General features: G+C 50.4%; 1 protein-coding gene across 4 annotated transcripts in view; it reads left to right on the plus strand.

The window, feature by feature from the left end:
- The window catches only part of CACNA2D2 (calcium voltage-gated channel auxiliary subunit alpha2delta 2), a 232,951-nt gene that overhangs the window by 74,690 nt on the left and 138,134 nt on the right, over positions 1–20,127 (plus strand). The window lies entirely within an intron of this gene.

Genomic DNA, 20,127 nt, shown 5'->3' on the forward strand with positions numbered 1-20,127 from the left:
CCCACTTGCTCATTGCATCCAACCGAGTTTATGCTGAATTGTAAAATAACTTCTTTTTCTCCATCTCTAAACTGCTAATCTCCCAGGCTGAGGAATCCTGGGACAAAGAGGAGTCCGCAGAGTGGAACTCTGTAAAATTAGCTTTTGCAGCATTAGTGTGTGCACAGTCACAGGCTGAAGACCTGCAGCCCCCTGCCTGGCAGCCTGCCTCCCTAAGGCAGAGAGAGCTGCCTTTCTCCTCCTCCTCCCTTGCAGCCATCCCTCTGCTGTGGGCGGGCGGGAGGAAGGTTCGCATCTGTTTGGACAAGGTTTTAATTTGCATTGTCTCAGGCTTATCTGCTGTCATTGGAACGTGTTCTGTGTCAAATACAGCATAAAATTGAAAAATCTAGTGCTGGTGTCAAGTGATTAGCTGGGAAAAGAGGGGATGCGGGGAGCTGTTTTGGGGGTAGAAGCATTGAGTTGAGACTTCACATATTCTGTGCATTGCTGCCTTGTGTTCCAAGCCCCCCATCTAATCTTGGGCAGGAGATTTAATCTGGGACTTCTATGTGCAGAACAGGGATGGGTTTGGAGCCAAGGGAAGGGGCAGAGGTGAGTTTGTTACAGGCTGTGACACCCTGCAGGGAGAGACCTGCCTGTGCCTGCGGGAGATGAGCAGGCAGTGAAAGGCTTTGAGCGAGCAGCTGCAGAGCCACCCGCCTCTGCCTGGGTGCCGGAGCCAGCGGAGAAGCCAGAGTACCGCGTCTCCTGTCTCTGCACTCACCGTGAGCTGTGCATTGTGTTGTGCACTAGAAACCCCTGCAGTCCCTCTGAGAACAGCTCTTCAGAGGCCTGATAGACTGCACATGTGTTTCCTTCCTGTGCAAGCAATAGATGCTGCTCTGAAATCTGGCTTTGACCTCCTTTTGACCATTTTGTGTGCTGTCCTATGCCCAATTTTGATGTAAAAACACTTCTCCTGAGCAACTTCACCAGTTTTCACTCTCTGCTACTTGCTCACTGTAAATCACCTGTTCAGGCCCCATCTCCATTCCCTGCGCTTCTTCATTCCTCACTGCTTCTGCTGTTTATTAACTTGCTGTGCATGGCATCTGAGGAATTTGTTCATTGGAAAAGCAAAATGAAGTTGCGTTCCAGCCTAACACATGTAGCAAGGTGCTCGCAGCCTGCCGGGCTTGAGCAGAATCCAGCTCGCGCTGCAAACCCTCCCCGCTTCCTCTCCCGCCCCGCTCAGCTGATTGCCTTCTATTTTTCCTTGTGGTGTTGTTATTAATAATCATATACCAATCTCCTCTGACAATCACAATCATTTCCTGGGAGAGAGCGAATCCAAGTCAACCACATCCAGCTATCCAGAGAAATGATGCTGTGTCTACCAGCCTGATGAATGCTGCTTCTGTCTGTGCCCTTTCTGTGCGTGGAGCACTTGATGATGCTGGAGGCTGCACTGGAGGCTTTGAGCTCTGCGTGCTTCTCAAGGAAGCTAGCTGCAGGGAGGAGACATGGCTGCTGAGGATTAAAGGGAATGGTGATTTTGGGGGAATGACTGTGAGAAATAACATCCATCTGGCTGTGCCCCTGGGTGCGTCTGCCTGCAGGGGCTGTCCAGGGAGCTGGTGTCCTCAGGCTGGTTCTGCATGGATCAAGTGCGTGGTTGTAACTGGCTTTGCAAAAGCTTTCTGGGGAATAAGTTGAGCCACATACCCCCTGCTTCCCTGTGTATCTGTTCCCCCAGTTTCCATCCTCCTGTGACCTGGGTCCCAGGGAGCTCTTGCTGACAGGTTTCCTGCTGGAAGGGATTTCCAGTGGCAGAATGGGGTGAAAGCTTTTCCCCAGAGCTGGCCAGTTTCTCAGTGAGCTCCCTCTTACTCTCCGCTTGGCTCTGTGGGCTCCCAGGCTACATGTGCTGCCAGGTTTTTCTACCAGAGCAATTTCCCTTGTTGTAATTCTTGACAGCACCACTTTTTCTCTGAGAAACATTGGGCTGCTGGATGTCTAGCGAACTCAATTGGCTTGGATGGATGGGATGAGCCAGCTGGGTGTGCTCTGAGGCAAAACCACCCTTCCTCAAAGGAGTCGCTATCAAGGAAAAGGTGGTGACTGTGACTTGCTGGGGTGAAAGATTGCACTTGGGTGGGAAGGAGAGTGTGGTAGGGACCTGCATATAGGCACAGGGGACTTTTGAGTGGGATACCCCCTGTGTCTGTGGCTCTCTAGCTCTGCAGCATCCCTCACTCTGCCTTTTATTGCACTGCATGATAAGAAGTTGACTTTTTTGGCTGATGCAGTTAGTGGGGCTGGCTGTGCCATGTGGGAAGCTGTTCCGTGTGCACAGGGATTGCATGGGCTCATTGAAGTGAGATGCCCAGGAAGGGCAGAGCTGTGGGCTGTGTCTTGGGAAACGAGGTCAAGAAACCCTTAGGAGCTCAATTAGCCACGGATGACCAGGACAAACTAGGGCACGGGTTGCATGAGTGCTTGGCGAAGATGAGAGCCTGTGGCCTGCTTGGTTTGCTCCAGGCTTAGGGTGTCTTTGTTGGTTTTGCCTTTACTTCTCCCTGTGTTGTTCTTGGAGTGGAAAGCCCAGACCTGAGTTCCCCTCTCAGTGCTCCTGTAGGCGGAGGGGTGCAGCCTGCTTCCCTCACACAAGCAGTGGGTGGCTGGCCTCTCCCTGGCCATCTGGCTCCTCTCCTTCCCCTCATGTTCTTGGTCTTTGCTCAAGCAAATTCTGACATACATTTGTTTCTTCTATATTTCCTTGTGGATCTTTCTATGAAATATTGTGAAGTGGATCCTGTTTTATGTTACAAGCTGTTTGTAATGAGATTGGAGAGAGATACAGTGTTTGACTGCAGTGGCTGTTAATTTTAATATGCTGTGAATCTCAAGGTAGCTTTTTATTCTTCCTACATTGAACTTGCACATTGCTGCTGCTACAGCCTGCATAGGGGACATGTCATGTGAAACAAAAAGGCTTAATGAAGGACAGAGGGAAGAACTCTGCCAGTGTTTCATAAGACATGAGTTTCATTTTCTTAAACACAAATCATGAGTTCTAAAGGCTCATGATTTAGCAGCTCTAAGAAGAAGTTTGGCAGCAGTAAAAAGCACAGGGGGTGGTTGACAGAGGCCTTAAAAAAGCACCCAGCTCTGTTGGGCAGAAGATGAGGGTGCAGTGGAAAATACCAGTGCTGCTGGTCTGGGCAGACAAAGTCCTTCACAGGTGAGAGATGGAGGAGAGCACATTAGCAGCGCGGGGCCACGGGTGGCAGGTTAGTGCTACAGATTATGTTCCTTAATGGTTGGTTGAGTTGGGCCAGTCAGATGAAAGGGAGAACAGGGAAAAGTGGTCAGGACATGGGAAGGAGGATTTGGGAACTCTTTGTAAGATGCCTATGTCCTTAACCAAAATAAGATATAAAAGCCCGTATGTGTCTAAAAAGCATCAACTGTAGGGAAGCCTCAAAGTGGTACCCAGAGGTTCTCGGTGGGGGCCTGAGCAAGCTCTCTGTATTCAGTCAGCTCTGAGGAGTGGCTTCTGGACTGAAGTTTACTGAGCTCTGGGAGTAACAAACAAAGGGGTTTAGTTTAGTTGGGTTTTGGGGTATGGGGTTTTATTACAGCTGCAGCTGGACGGCTGCTCTCTGGCATCCTTTTTGATTTCCAGAGAGGGAATGCCACCATTTGTGTTCTGTTTGTCAGTTGTCTGTGAGCAGCAGACTGTAGGTACAACTGCATTTGATCGTTTGTCAACTTTCCCTTTTGTGCTGAATCTCTGACAGTGTTTGCTGAAAACTCGCCCCGTTTATGCTCATTTGACTAGCTGCTGCTGCAGCAATTGCAGGTGATGAAGAGAGGCTGGGACATGGCTACCACACATCTGCAATTGAGTATTTGTCAACAATAAGGTACTCGCTCAGCTTGCTAATAACAGACATTGGGAAAGAGGTGGTTCCAGTCTTCGCATGCAATTACTGGTTCCCTGAGTCTGTAGGCAGACTGACAGCATATCAAATTGCCTTTGCAGAACTGCTCTTGGAGGTGTGTTTCCCATCAGCAGCTGCCTCAGAGATGTCAGATCCAAAGCAGACCTACAGATTCTCGGAGTGGTGGTGACCAGTGGTGATGAAACCCTGGGAGATGTGTGCGGGACCTGGCTCTGCTGCTACAGCCATTGAGGTTTTTAACAACAATAGCAGGTCTTTACAGTATCCAGCCTTTGTACTCCAGTGATGTAAAATTCAGCTCCACTGGAGCTCCCTGCACGGAGAGTGCTGCTAACACAGGGGTCTTGATTTGGAGGGCTGGGGGAAGCTGGTCCCACTCGATGGGATTAAGGAATGCCTTTTCCATGTCTCCTCCCCTCCACTCAGAGCCTCCCTGAAGCCTGTGCAGAGCAAAGCAGAGCTGTGCTTTGACCTGGTTACTGCTGTCAAGCGCTTCCATTTACTCTGCAAAAATATCCTTGCTGGCTGTGGGAATCAAATTCCCAGGAAGAGCCCATCACTGTGACCACTCCTCGCCTTGCCCTGTGCAGAGCTCCCTGCTCAGACCAGGCTCTGTGGGCAGCAGCAGGGCACTTGTTCCTATGGTGGGGTTTTTTCCACTTTTCTTTCTCATCAGAAGCTGAGTAGCGCGTTTGCACATGGCATATCAGGCCTCTTGCAGCACACTTCATTTAAAAAGCTAATTTGTAATTGCAAAGCAATACACATGCTCCAACAACCCCCTCTTCTCCAAAGCAAACAGAGAGACGCCACAGAGAAATAAAATCAAATGGGATGAGAATTATCCATGCTTGCTCTACTCCGCTGTTTGTCTGCGGGGGGAAAAGAAGGGGTGAAAGCAAAGTTGCTAAAATAAATATAATAAGAGAGAAGAATACAAAACCAGCCTCTAATGTACTCCACGTTGCAAGTTGTGAGGGGGATTAGCCCTGCCTGTCTTTCCATGTAGCCCAGTGTGCTCTGGGTTGTTGTGGGGTCTAGGTTGCCTTTTTCATACTTGCCCTTCTGCAAGCAGGTAGGGGCAGCAGTGAAGGGTGGCAGCAGTGAGGGTGACAGCATCCCTCCTGCCCTGTGATGAGCAGGTATCAAGGGCTGAGCCTCCAGCCAGCGCCCAGTAGGACAGTGGTTGAACTCTTCTTGTGCCCCTTAATGTCCCTGGTGTATTTTTGAGGTGGGAGCAAATGTTTTATCCTGCTGTGTAGCTATGGATTAGACTGAATCTTTAACTGCTATCATCCACCGTGTGCCCATGCCCTTTGTGAGTGCTTTTTTCTGTGCAAGGAGACGAGCTGCATCATGGTGTTAACAAAGCAGCTGCTGCCTACCTCTGCCTCCTGCCTGCTCCTCCTGCCCTCCTTCGCTTGCCTTCCCTGGGCCATCCTTATCGGACCCTCCGCACTTCTGGTGGGTTGGAGCCAGGAAGGGAAAGGTGAACCTACTGTTAGGCTTAGCTCTGCAAAGCTGCCAGCTCCGATTCTGTCATCCCTGCCCGGCTCTTCCTCCTCGAGTTCCGCGGGGGCAGTTCCAAAGCCCTTCACTGTAGATCCCAGCATGGGTTGGAGGGCAGGGAGCTGAGGAGGAGTGAGCAGCTCTCGCGAGGAGCATTCCAGGGTGGAGATGTGAGGTGGGGGCCGGTGTGTGCCAGGATCCTGTCAGTGCCCGTATCTCTTACTGCAGCTTCAGAATACTTTTTGCAGCATGAGAAAAGCAGGGCGGAATGAGGCCATGTGGCCTGTGGTAGGAGCTCTGCTTGTTGGTATTGTTAGTGGCTCTGCTCAGAATACACTGACTTTTTCTGAACAAAAGCTAAAAAGCACCCCTTACAAATGAATCATTACTAATACTTTGCACTCACTTAGCTATGCAGCCACTCGGGGTGGTAAATATCCATTCGTTGCTTCATGACTGTGGCTGAGGGGTGCTCAGCTCTGCCTCTCTGTGATGCCCTTGAACTGGAAGCTCCTGTGTTTAGGGCAGCCTGGCAACTGTGGAACAGCACCTCTTCTTCTGTAAAACACAAGTAAACCATTTGAAACCTAAAGGACTTACATGGATGCTGGTGTGACCGAGGCATTCCCCGGGGGGTTTCAGCTGATGCCAGTTGTCTGATTCTTACTCTGACATGAAGGCTGACCTGACAGCGAAGTTTGCTCTGGCCCCAAGTTTGTCCAGCTCCAGTGAGGTCAGGGATTCCTTGGGGTTATGAGCCAGAACAGAAATTTGGGTGGCAGTGTGGAGTTCTTTGCATCTCGGGTCTTAGGATCTCCCTGCAGAGTGGAGATGCTTTTCCCAGCCCAGTTTGTGGTAGAGGACAGGCTACTGGCACAGCAGGGAGGTTGTGCAGTAACTCAGCCTGCAGCGATGCAGCACCTCAGCCTGCTGATGTGCACGGAGAGCTTGGTGGAGAGCATGTGTGGTTTGCAGAGCACATGGAGGTGTAGGGAGTGTTGTCTTCTTCTTGGGTTGCACCTTGTGTGCTGGTTTAAGTGCAGTAATGTGCTGCCAGATTCCTGGCAACGACTATCACAGCAGCTTGGTACCCCTCTCTGCAAGCATCCGTGGCTAAGTAGGGCCGTGAGCAGAGCATGAAATACTCATCTCTAACCTGTGAATTTAGTCTCCCAGCCACCAGGTTCACTGGGTGTCTCGAAAAGAAGTTCTCGGCCTTTCCATATTGTGCCTTCTTCCACTCCAAGTACTACCCATGTAATCTCCTGCACATTTCAAAGCTACTTGAAACAGCTTCTTGCTTTAGTGCTTGCCAGATTCCCCCCCAGCTGCCAGGAAGAGAGTAAGCAGCCGCTGCCTGTTCTACTTGAGAAATTCAACTGCCAAGTGGTTATTTACAGCGGGCAGAGGAATGAAAATGTTAAATGAAATCAATTGCTGGCAATTTGAAAAAAGGAAGGAGGGGAAAAAAAACCCAAACCCTTACAAAATCAGGATTATGCTGGCTGCAAGCTGCAGCCACCTTAAAAGGATTGCAGACAGCAAACAGCAAAGTGACAACGACAAAGCCGTGCCTGCATTAACCCAGCCTCGTGCTGACTCCAACTTTTGTTTCTATTTAATCTCCCTATTCTTTTTGGTCCCTCTCTTGGCAGTGGGTGATGAGATGGAAGACTTTGGGGAAGGAAGCTGGATTGTGTTAAAACAGTTGTTTCAATTCATTTCAACATAAGGCTCACCGGCCTGGATTTAACCTGCAAATAATAAAACATTAAGAGAGAAATGAGCCTGATGAACATTGAATTTTGCCTTCAAAGTGGGAGTATCTTTATTTCCCTTAACTTTTGCAGGGTGGAGGTGGCAGGAAGGTTACCAAGGGAGGCTGCTGTCTGGTTTAGCTTTGGCTGGATCACAAGTCAGGGGGTTTTTGTGTGTCAATCCCTTCCTTTACATGGAAGCCTGAGGCTTCCCTGCTAAATCTCTGCAGAGACAAGTGAGTCACAGTCTTGCACTGGGCAGTGTGGCAATTAATCAACCCTTAAAAAGGAAGACCTGCTGTCTTAGAGACCAATTAGAAGGGAACTGGTTGCTTGTGCAACTAATGTAGTGGGGTTGCGAGTAAGTTAAAGACCTATTGTGGACAGAGGAGCTGAAATAAGTCTCTCTTAAAGGGTTTAACAAACATGTTGAAACCACCAGAGCAGCAGATCTTCCTCTAAAGCAGGAATCTCAGTTTGCAGCTGTACTTTGCAGTAAACACTGTCCCCTGTGCTGTCCTTGCAGTGGCTGAAGAAAGTATTTTTAACTCCTGAGGATGAAGTGCTTTTAAAATTCCCTTTAATCTGAACTCTTCCCTAGGTTTCTGGGTGGGAAATGGACATGAGGAGGGGAATGCATGGTGGTCTAGCTCCCGGAGACCACCGCTGAGGCTGGGTACAAGAGGAGAAGCAGTGCTCTGGGAGTGCTTGGCGGAGCAGGGACAGCTCTGTGTCGTGCAAAGGGATAATGCAGGGATGAGATCACTGTAAGGTACAGCTAGCCCTGGAGCAGGATTTGGTGCTATTAATGCAGCACCATTTTTACCTTGCTTCAATGGGGCTGCTGTCAGGACCTGGGCTGATGCTTCTGCACAGCACTGCTTTGTGTTCAGGTGGGTGTCGGTGTGGGGCAGCATGCTGGCTGCAGGCATGGTTTGTATCACTGAAGTGACATGCTGTGTTCTCTGTGGCTGCTGCAGGGTTTACTCCAGCAGCCACTGGAGTGTTTAGCTGGTTGCATTGGGCTTTTAGCTCTTGGCAGTTCTGCTAATGTGCTAATTTGAGCTGCTCTCTCCTGACAACACGCTGAGCCAGAGCCTGGGGGCTCACCCGCTACCTGGAGCACCGAGCTTGGCCTTTGGGAGCAGCCCTGTGCTCCATCCATCCTGGCAAGGACCTGCAGGGTGGGACAGGGTGGCTGTCCCCACTGCCAGGAAGGAAGCGCCTTGACGAGACAATTCTTAAGCTGATCCATTAATTGCCTGCTCAATATATTCTGCTTTTAGATGAGGTGCGATTGCCACCGTTGCACTTCTACAGTAACAAGATGTGTGTTTAACTTCGCTTAATATACTGTCTGCAGCTACTTAGGAACAGCACAAACTAGATACATAAATCATGGCTTTTATTCAGTCCTAGCAATGATTGTGCTGCTTCTCCATTGTAACATGGGGCCTATTATTTTCACTGGAATGTGGACTTGGTGTTCACTTGCCTTATGCTTGCATTTAATAGCATTCACCTGCAGAATTTTGTCAGGTCATTCTAGACCAACCGAGGTAGTTGTTGTTAAGCCTTTTTTGCAATTCCAGTAAGTAGGAATAATTTTGCAGTAGATCTGTGGTACAGAGACTTTGACTCTGTGTTTATAGCATAAAATGTTGGAAAGGCGTTGGGGGGGGGGCGAGAAGGGCACTGAGTGCTTCTGGTTTTGGCTCTGAAAGTTGCTTGGTGACTGGAGGAAAGACACTTCTCTGAGCCTCTTTTCCTGGCTCCCCTCATCGCACAATGTATGTTTTATCATTTGTGACTTTTCTCAAGAGCAGTATTTGCATTCTTTCTACAGTTCCAATGACTCAGACCATTGGTCTGTCTTGCCCACTGATGCTATCTTGTACCAGTCCGAGCACGTGGCGGCAGCACAAGCTCTTCCTGTGCTCCATCAGCGATGAAGTGCTGCCCAGGTCAGAGTATCAGCCTGTGACAATAAGCTCCTTTCACTTACTGCTAAGGAAATGCTGCATTTTAGGGCTGATCCTGGCCCCACCACCACCAGGCCACGTGCTTTGTCATCTAAATGCCTTGAGTCTAGCCAGGTAGAGTGGCCTCTGCCTCTTCCTGTCCCTTGCTCTCCAGATCACTTGTTGTGATACCCTGTGCCTGACCTAGCCCTCTCTTAGGTCAGGGTCTCACCAGCCCGATTTCATCCTTACGAAACACTGAGTGGGGGCTTACAATCAGCAGGGCTGGTGTGCTTTGCTGAGTCAGGCCTTTAATTACGCCAAGCTCCTGACAGCTCCGCGTCCCGGGCGGAAGATGTGCCCAGGAAGGTGCTGCACACTCTGGTTGAAAGGCTCCTCAGCTGCAGGCTGCCGAGCCAGGCCTCAAATTGAGTTTGAAGTCGTTAAGTGGAAAGGCAAATTCCTGTGACAAGTGATTTCCCTGAGCAGGTGACAAATTACAATGGAGCGGGGCAGCTTGGCTGGAAAGGTTTATGGCAGCAGCTGTGCTCCTTCCTGCCCAGATTGCTTGCAGGAGAGGACTTGCGGAAAACTATCCGTGCTGCTGTAAGATGTGTATGTCGGCCTTGGATTTGCTTTCCCAGTCTTTTCCCCAGAACGTTGCTGGAGATCCTTTGGGAACAAAGGCAGGAAGGGTGACTCTTCAGTTGCTATTTAAGCTGAACTCCTCTTCCTGGCAAAGTAGCTGGTTGTGAAAAGCTTGTGAGCAAATAGCATCCCAGGAAAATGGTGTGGTGTCAGGACTCCAAGATGTTTAGATGCACTCTTTCTAGTTATAGCTTAACAATGTCTTCCTCTTGCTTTCGTTCTGTTCCTGTAGGACAGACAAAGCCAGCACATGTCTGCAACAAGACACTGGGTGTGTTGGGTACATGGCAGTCAGCGGGACTCAAACAGATAGCTGTAGATACACAGCAATGGGCACATCGCAGCCATGCACAGAGCTCTTCCCAAAACACCAAGATGGTGCAACTCTGCCCTTGGTCAGAGCCAAAGGAGAAAGGTGTGAGTGAGGGCAGCGGGATGGCTCTTGGTTTGGCTACAGGAGCCCTAGGAAGCTGATGAAAAAAAGGCTGAAGATGCACAGCATGGGAGCTGCTGCTGACAGCAGGAGGCTGGGGCAGGGCAAGCAGTTGCTCATATTAATGTGCAGGTAGCCAAGTGTGACAGACCACGGCAGGAACACTCGGGAAGGTGGCGTAAAGGCTGAGGAGCTGCATGCAGGTGTCCCAGCCAGGATGATGCCTGGCTGTCTTCAGTTCCACTTCTGTGCTGTGTAGCTACCTAGGCAAGAGATCACACAAGAAAGTGCTGGCAAGCAGTGATTAAAAATGAAGTCCCTAAAATACCAGAGATGGAAGGGAAGGGGGTGGGGATTATGATCCTTAAACCAGGCAATGTTCATAGTACACTGCTACGCAGGTTTCTGGGGTGATCCTCTTGAGGTGGTGGGTGCCCTGTCAGAGGTGAGGCTTGGAGCACTGCAGGGCAGCTGCTCCTGATTTCTTTCCCCCCTGATTGCTGATTGTGCAGTGTGTGGGTGAGCTCTTTTTCCTCAGTGCAATGCTAACTGCTGGCAGAGCAGCGCTGGGGTTTGTGTAGGGGTTGTGTGCTCCAGTGGGGTGCAGGCGGTTCTGCCCAGGAGGACCAGGCTTGTTCCTGGGGAGCAGGCACGTTCTCTGTGTGTGCTGACTTGTTGCAGAGGAGCCTGATCTCTGCCTGCTCGGGGTGAGCTGTTAATGACCAAGCCCTCGCCCTCTGGGTTTAGCTGGTGCTTGTTTAATGGGTTTTTTTTCCACGAGAGGGTAGTGATGAATCACCCAGGCTAGACACCGCTGTCTAAGGCCACCAGCTGCTGACCTTCAGGACAGTCAGATTTATACCTCAGAGCGGGTGCTGCATTCCTGATGCACCAGGCAGCGCCGAACAGGGAGCTGCTCAGCCCAGCCTGCTGTCCATCCTACACTAGGTTGAATTATCCCCGCCTCCACGGCTGCTTTCCCAGGCTGGGATCTCCAGCGATGGGGAGGTGACGGATGATGACCAGCTGTGAGAGCCCCAGTGGACTAATGGGCCTCAATTGCCTTAACCAGCCTCATCTGGGACCCACACCCACTGCCCCAGCCTCAGGAACTCCATTTAAGCCGAGACCCCATGTTCTCTTGAGCTGTGTTGGAGGTCTCCTTGTCTCAGGAACTGGGTGTACCCCAGACCATACTGCAGGTCCTTGCTGTCAACCCTGCCTCTGCCTGGATCTCTTGGATGGACCCTGGAATAATGTTGCAGGTAGGTTGACATCTAACCCTGTTGTCCAGATGGACTTTGGGCTTATGCTGCAGGTAGCTTCTATAGCTGTCTTTGGCTTTCTCTTCTTGCTCTGAGCTCGGTTGGATAGACCTTGGCCTGCATTTGTCACCTCATTTTGCCTGGGGCTGTCCCTGGGACCTACCACCACCCAGCCCTGCTCAGACCTGATGGGACTGTGCCACGTTGGTGAGGATTGCCCTGTGGTCACCCATGGTTCTGGGCTGGTTCCCACTCCTGCTGCTCCCTGGCACCAGGATGGCCCTGTGGGTATAACACGGAGCTGATTCAGTGCTGCTGTTGAACCATTAGCAATCAGCTGCTTTGATGTGAAAAATCCCTTTTCTTGAACTTCTACCTTCACAGCTTGCCCTTGTGCCTTCCCAGGATCTCTGGGCTGCTGGTGTTTGGGATGTGGTGTGGAAAGGCTGTTCTGTTCTGCTTGGGAGGTGTCTTCCAGGCAGAGAAAGGGTTGAGGATGTTACTTAAAGGGGTGCCAAAGATTTAATTTGTATCCTGGGAATATAGCAGGAATAATATCTTGGAGGCAGTAGGTATGCATAGCACTGCTCTGCACATAGGGGTTGAGTGTGGACTGGGGGAGGGATCAAGGGGAGCAAGTAATGCCAGCTGGAGACACCAGAGGCCTTTAGAAAAGAGCTGGAAAGCAGCACAAGCCCCAGCCCACTGACATATTCCAAGCAGTGCACGTAAGCAAGACTCACTTTTACATTTTTCAGAGCAGATTAGAGATTTTCTAATTAGGGAAAGAGCCGAATATTGAGCACTGAAATGGATAAGCGACTTAGAACACAGAAAATCACCAAGTGAAATCACTTAAATCGGCCTTGTCTCCTCCCCCTTCATGCTTGGTATGCTGTTTATCTTGGCAAATGGGGGGAAAATAAATTCCCTGGAGGTGGCACGTACACGTCGCTACCTGAATGCATCAGATGTGTCTGTGCAAAGAGGGAAAAGCTTTAAACTGCAGCCTGTGGAATCATGATGTTTGAATCGGGGCCGCATCCTGCGCTAGGCTTGGTGTGGCTGTTGTACCGAGCAGCAGCTGCCTGCTGAATTTTCATCTGGATCTGGCCGTGGATTAAACGCGTCCCAGTTGTTGTGGGTTGCGTGGTCCTTTGAGCAGTTGGAAGCTCAGTGCCTTTGCGAGAGCAGAACATTGCCGTGGTTGTGGTTCTGAATGAGTTCCCGGAGCAGCTTCTCCCTGGATGCTGCCAGGTGCAAATCTTGAGACCCAAAATGTGATTGACCATGTGCTTCTAGCAGAAAGCACACTCGAAAGGCTTGTTTTGCTTATCAGGCCTGAAGCTCTTCACCTTTTCATGCCTTAGATTTGCCATCCGCAAAATGGGGCGTAGCAGTTGCCAAAATTGGATTGCACCAATCCAGGCTGGTGCCTGGGCTTTGGAAGGGGCCAATACACAGTACTCTAGAGAGGCGCAGAAGGCACTTTACCCTGGGAAATCTTCTCTTAGGCCTTTGTTTTCCCAGAGATAAAGGTTAAGGAAGTGTTAGGAGCTGTATGGATGCTGGGCAGGGAGTGTATCTCGCTGTGCATGCAGGCAGCACTCGGCACACTGCAGGCATTGCTGGACCATAAATAAATGTTAGTGGGCACTCTCTCTCCCAAAGCACCTATCACTGCTGCCATCCATGTGGAAAGCGGCAAGTAAATAGGTTCTTGGATTGTCTTAAAGGCAGAAGGAATAGGATAGGATCAGTCTATTGGATTTGTTGAATAAACTACAAAAAAACCCAAGATATAATTCTCTGCAGATGCAGGGTAATGGACTATGTTGTATTTTGCATTTCAAGCACTGGAGCACTCAAACTGAGCTGTCAAAAACTGGTGGGCTTGTTTGAATTAACCATGGCCTGAACTGGGCACGGTATTTTTATGACTTACTTATGCTCCAGTGGAGTTTATGCCTGGTTGCAGCACACGTGGCGCGCTCTGCTTGCCCAGGGAGGTGTGCTCCATGCCCCACAGTGCTTGCAGCAGGAATTACATACTAGGGAGCCAAGAATGCTTTGACTTTAGTCTAAAAAGCTGACCTGGCATCTGGGATTGCGTTGGTGGTGTCCCAAGGAAAGGAAGGGAACTTGCTGGGTGGCAGCTCCTGGTGTAAATGCAGCCAAGATCACTCTGTGTTTTGATTAACACTTCCCTCCAAAAGCCATGCATCAGCATTACTTGGTCTGCTGGCAGCTCCACAGAGGATGAGGACACCCCCCTCAGCCCCTGGCTCTTACCCTTTGTCTGTCCAAGATGCTGAGGTGATAAGATGTTCCAGCTCAACAGCATTGTGTGGGAATTGATGCTGCTCTCGTCTTTTGCCCTCTGAGGGTATAAAGTGTTAGGGAAATATGTGTGCCCTTTCCTTTTGAAGTGGCTGTTTGTACTGGCCTTACAGTTAGGTAAGAGGGATTTGTGAATTCCCTGACAGCTGTGGGGAAGGAGAAATTTTTCCTTCCATTCTTTAGATGAAGATCAGAGGTGGTGAAATGAGAGAGACTGGCAGTGGAGAGACCCATTGGTTCATCATGGAGCTGGAATTTGGGGGATCCAGCTTCAGTTCCTACAGGGTATTTCTAAGTATTTGACTGAAAGCAAAGACATAAAGAAGCTGAAGTGCACAAACAACATGAGAAACGATCAGCCCTGCAGCAGGCTCTTTCTGTAGCTTTAAGCCATCTATAGAAGTATCATTATATCCTGTGCATTCTGTTCCAGCTGGAAAACCTTTGCTGTGCCTCAACGGTTGCCTTGCATGCATACAGAGCACATAGCTCTTACAGATGATACCTTCTGGCCACCTGTAAATTAACAGAGCCTCAGAACAGTGTAAATTCACTCTAGTGTTCATTCCCATTTCCCCCCCCCCAGAACAGCTTGAGAGTCTGAGGTTTCTGCTGCATGGTGGGGCAGCCATGCCTTGGCTGTGTTCATGGGTGTCCCTTGCAGATGCAGTGAAACACTGCAGCCCTTCACAACACACTAGTCTCTTGGCACTGCAGGCAGGGCTCTGTTGAGCTGTCCTCGACAAAGTATCAGCCACATAGCAGAAGAGGAGGTGGTTAGGTCAGTAATGCAGTAGGGCCCAACGAAACCCAGCTACTCTGAGTTACAGCAACCTGCCCTGTCAGCCTGCCTTCTGTGCTGCCTCAAACCTGGGGGTTTTCAGACCTTATACCTGCTATAGTAAGGAGAATAAGCCAGTGCCCATCTCTGGCTCTGAGGATAAGTAGCATGGCATGGTTCACATCCTCATGGCTGACATCTGTTCCCCGAAGCAAAGTAACCTCACTTGGACTGCCTCTCTGCCAAAATATGCTGGGGAGTCTAGGCCATGACCGTCTGCTCTGGTGTGGATTGGACAGTGCTGTAACTTGTGCTGTGGTCCTCTGGTTCCTGGTATAGAAAGAGCCATCGAGTCTCCAGTAGTACCAAGTCATAGAGCAGGGTGAGTAACAGCGCATCAGCAGAAGCAGCTGCCCTCATGGCTGTGGTGCTGACTGGGTGCTGTTGGAAGGGGTCTCCTCTATCTGCAGCACTCAAGCTGTGAGGATGGCCAGTGTCATTCGTCTCCAGTAGCTGAGATGCTGGCTTGCAAAATTCCAGAGAAATACATCGTGGAGGAATTCCTGGAAGGTCTCGCCACCTTTGTCAAGTAGCAGCCAACTTGTCCCACTCGGAGCCCAGGCGGGGAAGAAACTTGCTAAATGAGTATATTTACTGCAGATGAATTTGTACCAAATCTTGTATGTGCAGCAAAATCCTCTCAGATGAGCATCTGATAAGGGATTAAAACTATTAAATGATTAAAAAATCCCCTCTGCCAAATGGTGAAATATGCAGATTATACGGTGCTTTGTTGTTTTGTTTTTCCCCTTGGCTCTGCTATTCTCACCTTCTTTGCCCTGCTTGAGGGGAGGAAAGAGAGGGAGAAGGTGCTCTGCTGCAGCCTCCTGAGATACAAGGGGTGTCAGGGAAGTTTGCAGTCCTGGGGGAGCTGCGGGAACCTCCATTATCCTGCAGGAGGAAGGAAAAGGTCCCCAAAACCTCTCCCAGCTGGCTTCTGGTTTTCCAGGAATCAAATGGCTTTTTCCTTAGTGTGGAGAGCTTTCCTCATGGGAAAGAGTGGGCAGGCATGCATATCACACCTTTGGGTGTGCATTGCCAAGCATTCAGAGCTTGCTAGGAGTAACGTTAGCACAGTTTTAAGGCAATAATTGGGACAGTAATCAAAACCTCAGTATCAGAGGAAACAATCCAGACCCTCTGCTCTATGAGGGGTCCAGCTAAAGCCCCATCTGATGCTCATTGCATTCACAAGGCTCATATGCGCTTTGCGCTCACCCTAAACTAAAAGTTGTGAGAAGACTGCCTTGTTATGGCCGTGTGCCTCGGGTAACTCCTGACAGCTCTTGGAGAGGAAGGTTTGGTGGGAGAAGGGGTAGGGACAGGGTACAGGCCACTGTTATGATTGTGAAGGTTGAAATGCAAATGAAACCTCAGCCTCTGTGCTGTGAAAGGAGCTCTGCTGTGGGCCAGGATTTCCCTTGGCTGGCTAAGGCTTATTCTGTGCTGTGGAGTTGGACCCCTTCAGCCAAGAGCTGGTGCTGAAAGTACCCGTTTTCCTGGTGTGCTCTGCTGGGGAAGTTTTGGGGTCAGGCTGGATAACTACTTCATTACTGTAAACCTGATTAGGCAGCCAGGGACCACATCGGAGGCCAAGTCATTAGGAGCTGTCAGCAGCCGAGCATTCAAGTGGAAGGATGGGAGAGGAGGAAGGAAGAGCCAAAGGGGCTGTTGCAGTGGTAGTGTCAGCTCAGTATTTATGAGGGGAATAAGTCTCTGGTGTTTTATGGCCCGTAAGATGCTGTTTTCTCTGGGCCTGTTTGATTAGATAGGATTATCTCAGGGATTTGAGTGGCACATCATTGATTTCTGCTCACTTTCATGGGGACATCCAGCAGCCCTGATCTCTACTTCCTGTTGTCAAAACACTAAGAGGGGACAGCTGCTGCTGGGGGGCAGCTTGTCCCAGGAGGGGCCATTGGGAAGTGTGCACCCTTTATTTAGCTTGACTCCAACTCCCCTGCTTTCCTGCTCTGTGCCCTCCGTTTTGATTGCTTGTGGGCCATCACTCACTGTCTCCCAAAATCAAGAGCTGGTAGCATGATTCTGTCTCCTTGATGTTTCAGGGAGAGGTGGACAAGGGCAGGAAAGGAAAGAGATGGGAGAGACATTTAGCAACTCCAAGGAATGACCACGAAGACTAAAAGCCTGCTGTTTCTAGCGAGGAATGTCATGGTCAGAGGCACAAAGAGGTAGGAACCAGATTTAAGGTTATTGGGCAAGTGATGGGGTTTCCAGCTTCCTGTGCATTTAACGTTCTTTACCCATATGGAAACCTTGTAAAAGTCCTATCCCAGGTACCAAACCTGTCCTTGTGTGTGCCATAGTGCTTTGTGTAAGGGCAAAGTGGCTCTGGCAGCAATGTCAGGCGGGTAAGCCTGACCAAAGTGAGTCTGAGTATTTAAGGGCTGCAAAAGAGACTACCCTCCGTCATTTCCATGTTGTAGGTGCTGACAGATTCCTGATATGAGATGGTAAACTGGTTTTGTAGCTGTTCTCCATAGAGATTGGAGGCTGAGGGGTTGCAGAGGAGTCTTTTCCAACAGCATTACAGTCTTCTGGTGGAGGCAGAGAGCAGGGTGGGAGGAAAAGGAGTGTAAGGATATTATCCTGGTCCTTTAGACATGGGAGGCAAGGACAGCATGGAGATGTGGGGACTTGAAGGGACTGGAAAAGTGTTGGACAGTGATCTTGTGGAAGGATCCTGGCTTGCAGTTTGGTTCCTGCTTGTCTCAAAGCATTCACTGGTGAGTGGGTTACTTCTGCCCCTTCCCTGCGTGTAGGGGCCAGTGGCTTGTGAGCAGAGGAGCAGCCTCACCTGGTGGCCCCAGTGTCGACAGCAGGGCTGCCTGCAGAAGAGCCTGGCAGCACCTCTGGGAGTCTCTAAAGTTCAGTGACTGTTCTACTTGGCATCACAGTGCTGATGAACTTAACACACTCAGGGGATCTAAAGGCACTGTCCTCATTAGCTGGTCCCCTTTGGGAGTGGGGCTAAAGGAGAGCTGAGAAAGAGGAGTGGAGTACCCATGCCATGGTAGGAGGAGAGATGCAGGTGGCAAAATGCTCCTGGGATGGGGCTGCACTGGGGACCTGCAGTCAGAGAAGGTGGTGCAGGCAGAGGAGCTAGTGCAGGCACATTGTCATTACAATGCCACCGTGCAACGTGAGACCAGTGAGAGGAGGATGAAGGAGAGGGTGGCAGGACCACTCAGCCCCTGGGGTTAACTGTTCTTCCCTTGGGAACCGCATTCCTTGTGACCTTCGACTGCATGGTTTTTTTTTTTTGGCAGCCTTTGAAGCCTCTTTCCCCCAGTTCATCTGGAGCAGAGATGCTTTTTTTTGTTGTTTTAATTCCAGGGAAGTGCTAGCACTCAGCTCCTGCTGGGAAGAAAGTGCTGGAGCCCAGCGCCTGCCGGTCCCCACTTGTGCTGTGCCCTGATTAGCAACTTGTGCCGGAGCACATCAGCACAGGAGGCAGGGCCCCTTGGGGAGTGATGGGGAGGGGGGGATCCGGGGAGATCTCGCTCTGAGGAGGCTCAGTGCTGGCGGGATTGGTGCTGCAGTGCCTGCTGCCAGCTCTGCCACGTCTGCCTGCCTGTGCCCACTGCCTTGCCTTGGTGTGACCTGCCTCTCACCGCAGTGCCTGCTGCCAGCTCTGCTGCCTGGGATTCTTAAGCCTCTCTTCCTGTAATGGAGGCACGAGCTTCCCCTTCTCTCTGCATGTCTGCACACGTGGGATGAGAAGCTGGTTTTTCCCTCGGCTGATGCTCATGATGCTGCCCAGGCATTTCTTCTGGTGGTGTCAGAAGGTGGGACTTGGAACAGACAAAGAGTGAACAGATTGGGAGTTAAGCTGAGTCCTGCCAAACTAATTTCAAGAAGGCCCTCGAGGTGCCATTGGCAATGTCCAGCCTGTCCTACCCCTGAGGCGTTAGCTGAGGAATGTTCAGGGCTTGTCACTGCAGTAGTAAAACCTCATCTTGGGCTCCTGGTCAACCCCTCAAAGCACAGAGGCTGGATTTCTCTTCTGTGAGGTCTGGGGGCAGTAAAAGCAACTTCCAGACTATTCCAGAGCTTGCAGCGTGAGCCCAGAGCTCAGACGCGCACTGGGAAGCCTGCATCCAGTTCCTGTGAAAAACCTCTGTCTCCAGGGAACGAAATAATAACCTGTGAAATCATTTCACTCCCATCCACTGGGACTATTTGCTACTGTTAGTACTAAAAATGGTTCTATAGCCACTATAGGCCACCTTCTCCTCCTCCTCACTCCCACTTCAGTAATGAAAACGCTCCCTGTTCCCTATCTCTCCATCCTGAGGAGTTTTAATCAAATAAACCTGGCATATGACTCCTGAAAAGATGATGCTCTCTGGCAGCCAAAATCTTTGCCTGTTCCATTTTCTTCCGATTTAATTTTCCAGAGATTAAGGTCCTGCTCATCTCCACTCTTGGAACTTGGCTGCCTTCGGTTTGTTTGTTGCTTGTACTGTGGTGGGTTTTTCCTTTCTGTTGGTGGCTTTGTTTCGGAAGTCCTGAAAACCCCAAGGCTTGGATTCTGGGCGATGCAGCAGGCTGTGAAATGGAGGGGAAGCTGTGCCCACCTGGCACCATCTCGCCTCTGCTCCTGAAAGGAGACTTCTTGTCTCCTGCCAAATGGCTTTGGTGTTGCTGCTGAAGAGCACCTTCTCATGTGGAGGTGTTTTCTCAGAGCAGGGGTTGTCTCCAGGCTGCAGCTGCCCCTTGCTCTGCAGGACCTTGCTCTTGCTGCCGTTTTTGGTTTGGCAGCCATGCGTAGCCTTCATTGCAAGAGAAGTTTCACCCTCCTGTCCTAAAGTTGGGTCAGCTGTATGGATTTGGGAAGGTGGTTGAACCACAGACTGGGTCACTCAGGACCTTGTCCAGATGGCTTTTGAATGTCCCCAAGGAGGGAGACCCCACAACCTCTCTGGGCAACCTGTACGCGTGTGTGGGGGGAAATAGAATCAAGTGTTTCCTTATGGTTTCATGGACCCGCTTGTGTTTTAGTGTGTGTGTGTCCATTGCTTGTTGCCCTGTCACTGGGCATCACTGAGAAGAGCCTGGCTCTGGCTTCTTTATACTCTCTTCAGCCCCAGCTCTCTCAGCCTTTCCTTGTGTGTGAGGTGCTCCAGACCCTTATTCATCTTGGTGTCCCTTTTCTGAACTCTCTCCAGTAGCTCCATCTTACCCTTGTTCTGGAGATCCCAGAACAGGACCCAGCACTCCAGAAGTGGCCTCAGTAGTGCTGAGTGGAGGAGAAGCATCACCTACCTTAATCTGCTTGTTCTTGCTAAAGCAGACCTGGGTACCATTGGCTTTCTTTGCTGCAAGGGCACTTTGCTGCCCCATGAGCAACTCATTGGCCAAGGCCTCCAGGGCCTTTTCTGCAAGGGGAATAGGGGATG

The sequence above is a fragment of the Pezoporus wallicus genome, unplaced genomic scaffold (assembly GCF_028554395.1).
Source record: "Pezoporus wallicus isolate ANWC-B61680 ecotype Strahan unplaced genomic scaffold, APGP_CSIRO_Pwel_v1 contig_3568, whole genome shotgun sequence".
Lineage (NCBI taxonomy): Eukaryota > Metazoa > Chordata > Aves > Psittaciformes > Psittacidae > Pezoporus > Pezoporus wallicus.